Genomic DNA, 7055 nt, shown 5'->3' on the forward strand with positions numbered 1-7055 from the left:
ACAAATTTCTTAGCTCATCAATTTACAGATTTACAGCATCAGGTCAACATTGGGTGCAGAATTCAGTCCATTGTTTTACTAACAAAGATTAAAGACATAATCAGAATCTGCACTGGGTAAATCTACTATGCAATATGTCTGCACACTAAACTAAGGGTGGGCACTGCAGAGATACACTGGCACCCAGATTCAGCTGTCCTTTCCCATGCACAGCTGCCCTAGCCTGCCATGGCTCTGATCCCTGGAATCCCATGGTACAGGGAGATTTCGTCACACTCGAACTCACTTTCTTACCCTGTGCCTTTTGACTGTTTCAAGGGCAAATGCTCAGCTAGTCAAGCCTTCAAACCAGTGGTCTGACATTTTGAAATAATAAGTAAGAGAGAGCAGGCACACTCATTTTAATATGAGACATTCTCATTTTAAGGAGAACTTCAGCTGATCCAAACCCAAGAAAAATATGCTTGAGTTTCTCTTCTCCCTTACATCTGTCACTGACTCTTATACACAGTCTTGACATTACACATGAAAATAAAAGCCAAATAGTATTCACCGTGACTGTAAACCTCCTGGTTTTCCTAACAAGGGAAGGAAAAAATATATATACAGAGCCTAATAAATCTCAAGCCTATGGTTTATTCTACCTTGTCAATACGTTTTTAAAAATTAGCTTTATGCTATACATATTTGAAAAAATATAGCTCTTCTGAGCAACAGAAGATTTAAGTGACTGTGTGCTGTTGGCCGTCTCCACTTAGCCGACAACTCAAGAGCACAGATCCATTCACTGCTTTCACCTCCTCACTCCCATTTCTCACCCATGCTATTTTGGCTTCTACTTTGCTTAGGACTGTTCTTAAAGCTCATGTTTGCTGGGCACATTCATGACATCTGTCAATAATTCCTAAGATTCCTTTTCATTCTTATTTTAATTGGGACATGATGTCCATGAAGGATCTCTAACACTGACGATAATTCTTACCTTCTTGAAACACTCATTTTTCCTGGCATCTGGGCAACAAGGCAGGTTGTTGTTTTACTTTCTAGCCACTTTTTCAAAGCCTGCTTTTTAAAATCCATTTTCTCCACCATCTCCTGTAGGATTGGTGTTTCCAGACATCTGTCCTAGAATCCCATCACATTTCACCCAGCTCTTCTTTTCTCTTCATTACCTTCCTTCTCTTCCCCTCAATCCTTCTCTATCTCCCAACCTTCTCTTTCTCTTTATCCATTCTTCCTGCTTCATCTCATCCTCTTTTACGATTTCAATGATTTGTGTGTACATGAATAACACCCATAGCTATTCTAGAGCCTAGGTCGCACCCACAATATCATACCCATATACCTGTATGTATCTACAGGTAGATATGTATATTTGTGTGTGTGTGTATACACATATGTGTATTTATATTATATTACATCTAACTGGGCATTCACACATAAATGTTCCATGTTCAACTACAACACAACATACTTCAAACCGAACTCACATTTTTGCCTTCCAATACCTCTTCCTGTAGGCGTGTTGCTCACTGTGAATTCTTTCCCATTGATTATGTGAAAAAGAAATGAGGAAATCATTTGTTTCTCTCTGATGCCCTTTCAAAATCATTGACTTATTAATTCTCATGAATCAATTAATACTCTGTTCCTGTACATTTGCTACCTTTACTCAGGTCACCAATATCTTTCACCTACAATTTTTCAGGGCATCCAACTTCCTATTTTCTACTGTAGCCAGAGTGTTGTTTCTAAACCCCAAAACAGAGCATGTGATTCCCCAGGTTAGAAGTCTGCACTAGTTTCACTTTGTTCTCTGTATTGAAATCCTTTGTTCTCTGTATTCTTTGTGATATCTTTCTGTAGAGCAACTTTTCCATCCCATCCTCACTTCCCAAATACCTTTGCCTTGCTCAAGCCATGTTCTACTCATCTTTATGTCTAAATTTAGACATCAACAGGTAAATAAATCTTCCCTAACCACCAAGCCTGGATGAGGGACTAGATTTGGTCTCATATTGTCCCAGGATAACATTCATCACACTAAATCCTAGTTGCCTCACCCAGTTACTTAAGATAAAGACTGTATACTAATACCTTAACACCTAGCACATAGTAAGCAGTCAATCAATTTTTAACAACTAAATGGCTGTCCAGTGATAACTGGAATGGGGCAATAGTTTGTTTCATTCATGAATGGCAGGTAAGACTGTTCATTCAGAAAAAGGTCCTTTTCTGCAGAGCTCTTTTCATTGAATATTTGAATATAAATGTTGGAACAATCTGTCAAATGACAGAAACTTGGCAATGATGTAAGCTGGCTCAATTGAGACATACTATTTAATATGAGCACCAACATTTAGAAAATTGAAATCTCCTTCAGAAATCTTTTAATTAGGTAGTCTTTTTTGTTTACATGTGATATTGTACATCCTGTCACTAATGGAAATTAACTTGGATTCCATTTGGAATGCACACTGGTAATTATTCTCACTTCCCAAATAAATGCAGCAGTGAAGGAGTTTCACTTTAAAACTGAAGCTGGTGGAACTCCAAAACTCCCAAACATTCATTACAGGCCAATAAACTATGTAATTTCTAAATTTTACAGTCAGGATTGAGTACCTTGTTGGCCATTTTTTACTTTCAAGGCACAAACAAAACCTCTTTTCAATAATGATAAATTACATTCTTATTTTATTCTAATCTAGGGATTCTTAAGCATTCATGGATGAACTTCAAGCATTTTCGAAGTCCATAAAATTATCTCTAACTCATATGTGTGTAAGCATTTATATGGGGCAGGATTCAAACCTTTTGCTGGACTTCTCAAATGGATTCACAACTCCAAAGAAATGAACAACCATTGGTAATTATTTTATAGGTTAAAGAAAAATATGATAATGCACTTAAATATTCTCATGTATGAAAAAGTAATCTTTAGGAGAGAGAAAAGTTAGACATTTGTTGAATCAGTTAAGATAGTTAAAATTAGACAAAATAGTTGTATTTTAATTTATTTTCCAGCGTATCTAATTATAATCTAGAAATAACAGAAATAAAGGAGAATACCTTTTGGAATTTTAATTTCTATGTGCAAGTAAAGACCACAGAAGTGACACTGCCCTGTAGAAGTACTATAACAAAAGTACTTCTAGAATACTGCAAGGGTGCCTCTGCCAGCCCCTCAATAATAGTTTTCTGGTTTCTTTTCCAGATGGTGCCTCAATCTATTCCTCACCTTCTCTGCTGATCAGTGAATCCCTTATACCTTCTTCATCAGTCTCTCCATTCCTTTCTACGTTTGCAGATTTAATATACCATTTGTTCTCATGTCCTAAGGCTCATTGATGGAGCTAGAATCTATTTAGAGTCTAGAATCAAATGAGCAAGGAAATAATTAAGGTTGATAAAGAATTCTCCTGAAATACCAGAATACCTTATTTGAAAACATGGATTAGCATCACTCTAAGAAATTGTGCCTCAGATCATGGAAAATACCCTAAAACTTATGAAAAAATGACATATATCAGCTAAAAGGCTTAGAATATCCAAGTACTCTCAAAAGAGAAATACTAATTTTAAATGATATTTTTAATAACTTATTAGAATATTTCTTTTGAATTCCAAATAAATGCCTAGAAATGAGTTTGCAATAAAATTCTATTCTGGACATGACTGTGTTTGGGGGACTTGTAGTTAGTAAGGGTCTAACACATTATTTTGGTTGGCTTGGCTATACCTCAGCAAATATCAGAAAGTAATGAATGTTAAGATAAAGATGAAACTATATGATGCACTTTTCAGTTGGAGACAATTTCGTTTTATTAATCCCATTCTGGATGACTGTCACAGAACCCCAGTGCCAAATCATGAGTCATGGAAAGCTTCCTTCAGGCTCCCTCATGCTTTTCACTAACTTTTATGTAGATGGCTTTGATCATGTCCCTGAACTCCAATGAGATATTTTATACTGCCCTACTGAGTGCTATGGTATAACTCTGAGTTTGAGCCTAAAAAAAAGAGACTATGGTAGGTTTTGAGAGGAACTTGGAGGAGGAGGAACAAAAACAAACACAAACACACAAAACCGAGGTACCCTGGCAGAGGATGGATATTTAAGTTAAGTTAGGTTTCTAAGTTAGATCTCAAAATGTTCCTGCTTATAGTAGACCCATTTTGTGCTAATTGTTTTGCTTAACAAGGAGATTCCCATCAGTGGCAGCTCTGTAACACTGATTATCTTTTTCTGCTGGAATCATTATTAACTTTTGTGAAGACTGTGGAAAAAAAAGTACATATTATTTTTAACATAAAAACTACATTAACTCAGTGCATAACAGAAATCAAAGTTTTGGAGAGGTTAAACAGGATATTAGTGATATAAAAGCTACTTTAATTCCTAGAACTTCACAAAAAAAAAGGGGCAAGAATTCTTCTAAGAGTTTTGAAGAAATATGAAACTTTATTTATAATGTTCCAGTAGACTATTTTAGCCTGAAATTCAGAATTAAATGAATTATTCTGAATGTAAGAATTATTCAGCCCAGAATACAAAGAGTAAGGCCCTGCAACTAATGATTCTGCTGTAAGCAGGGAGACAAATTACAAGTGATAATGGAGGGGAAGACTAGGGATTGAGTTCACATCATATTTCAAAGGTACTCTTGCACACTTGGATAATAACATCCCTAGATGTGTAATTTTTAAATATGCCAGATGATAAGTAAGGTCCACCTCCTAAGGCGTACACACACACACACATACACACAACCCAAAAGAGCCAGAGTCTGTTGACCTCCATACAGTGCCAGATCCTTCAAATATTGATTCAGTTTAGTCTTTCTTTACTGAAATGAAATACATACTCAGCGTGTTACACTCAGGATTGGGCTGTGGTTGCACTTCTGTAAATTGAAATAATAAATTAAACACATTTTCTTTTAATTACAACTGGATAGAAAGGTGGCTACTTTCCAATAGAAAAAAGATATTAACTCTCTGTGTGGCTTCCCATTTCTTTCTTAAGCTGGAAACCACTGTTTTTCTTAAGCTGAAAAGGGACATTTGAAAAATACTGACTATATTCTTCGATTCTTAAGACCATTTATCTAAAGTTTGCTAATTCACATATATAAATTATAGCCTATCATTACAGTTCATGATATTTGAAACCAATCAGCCCATCAAAAGAACTTAAAGAAAATGAGAAAGCAGAAAAAGTCCATTTCACTAACCCAAAATTTGCACCAACATCTAAGTAGAGATTAATGCAAGAAGAATACACACCCAGATGCTTGTTAGAGAGCATTAAGTAAATAAAATCTGGGTTTTTTTAACCCTATCTTTCTCTTTCAGTCCTAAAGGGATTAATGTTTTATTTATCCACTAATAAGGAATTAGAAATGCTTTCACAGTCTGAATAACTTTAAAGTCTTTAATTTAAAACTACTGCCAATAGTTGTCCTTTGCCCTTATATTGAATTCATGCAAGTAAAGACTCAGGGAGAGACAAAGGACTATAATGAAGGTCAGTGGCTCCCAAAAGTAGTCCTTAGGTCAGGGCTGATTCATGACATTTTTCATTGGCCCATGACAAATTATAAGAAGAGAATGATGTCCTTAGTTTTTTAAAGTTAAAGTTATTCATATTAACTGAGTATCCTCTATTATGAGATTGTATCTATTCTACTTTTCTGTGAAAACACTGTAAAATTTATAAAATGGTTATGGTAGATGGAATTATGTATTTGTTTTTATTTAAAACACTAAAATATTGAAAAATTCCAATAACTTCCTTATACACAGCTAAATGTACTTCTCATTTAATTCCTCTGGAGCAACCAAAAGAAAAAATCTTGTTTCATAAGAAACTAACAAAATCAAAACAAAATTAATACCCAAAAGCTTTTACCAGATTGAACTTTTCATTTCCTCAAGCCTTTCTCAATTACCTTGTACATTCATGACCTTCCAAAGTACATTACTAAGAAAGAGACACATTACTCCAAATGTGGTCTTAACAGTACAGCTTTAGGTATTTATTTAATTGCTACATATTTATTAATAGCAGACCATAGTTACCTTAACATTCAAATGATATTTATGCCTGCTCCTCCAAAGCTGCTACTACAGTTGCATAACCTTCCTTTTGAAAACACCTTCTTAGTTGTATCTCTAGCGCATAAGGACAATACTCAGTTCAATTCAGTAAAAATCCCTTCATCCCCAAACACCGTGCACAGTGTTATCAAGGCACTAGTATTATCAAGAAGTGAAGCCTTTGCCCTCTAGCAGAAGGACTTGTGAAACACAGTTTCCATCGGTGTCATCAGTGCCATGATGGAGGCATATACACAGTGCTTCACGAGCAGAGCTGAGAGGTGGGAGAAAGCAGAGACTCAAGGCACAGAATGAGATGATTTTCACCTCCTTTGTTCTCAAATAGCATAAGGCATTCTCCTTGTTAATTTACTGTCTTAGAAGAAAAAGAGATATGCTATGAAGAAATGAGCAGTCTGTAATTGACCACCTAACTAGATTTTGTAAATGATGTGCAATTGACGGCCATTTTAAGCCATGACAAATATATTCCTTGTTCATTAATCGTTCTCACATTGGCAATATCATACTGTCTGCATATCTTTCTTACTCTGTTCAGAAAGTTTATTAAGTTTGTAAAATTGAATTAAAAATAATCACAAACTGTATATTTCTCTCATATGCATATTTATTTGGCATTTTTGGAACTATCCATCTGTAAGTATACTTACTAATTCCTGTAGTTGCCCACACTTGCTTTGGTAGCTTTTATAACAATACCCTAGAAAAGTAGGTGCACGTATATGGAATTCTACAACAAAAAATTCACAGGGCATGCAAAACACTGATGACTTGGGACTTCTGTCTACAAAGCTGTCTCTGACCTTATGAAATTCAGTGAGGTGATCCTTACTGAAGGGCCCCCACCAGTAAGATGGCAAACTTCCGGCTTCTCTTCAGGGTCCTTGGTTCCCGCCGGCGCCACCTAAAGCCCAATCACCTCTCGCCCCCCT

Source organism: Manis javanica, chromosome 2 (genome assembly GCF_040802235.1).
Source record: "Manis javanica isolate MJ-LG chromosome 2, MJ_LKY, whole genome shotgun sequence".
Taxonomy (NCBI): Eukaryota; Metazoa; Chordata; class Mammalia; order Pholidota; family Manidae; genus Manis; species Manis javanica.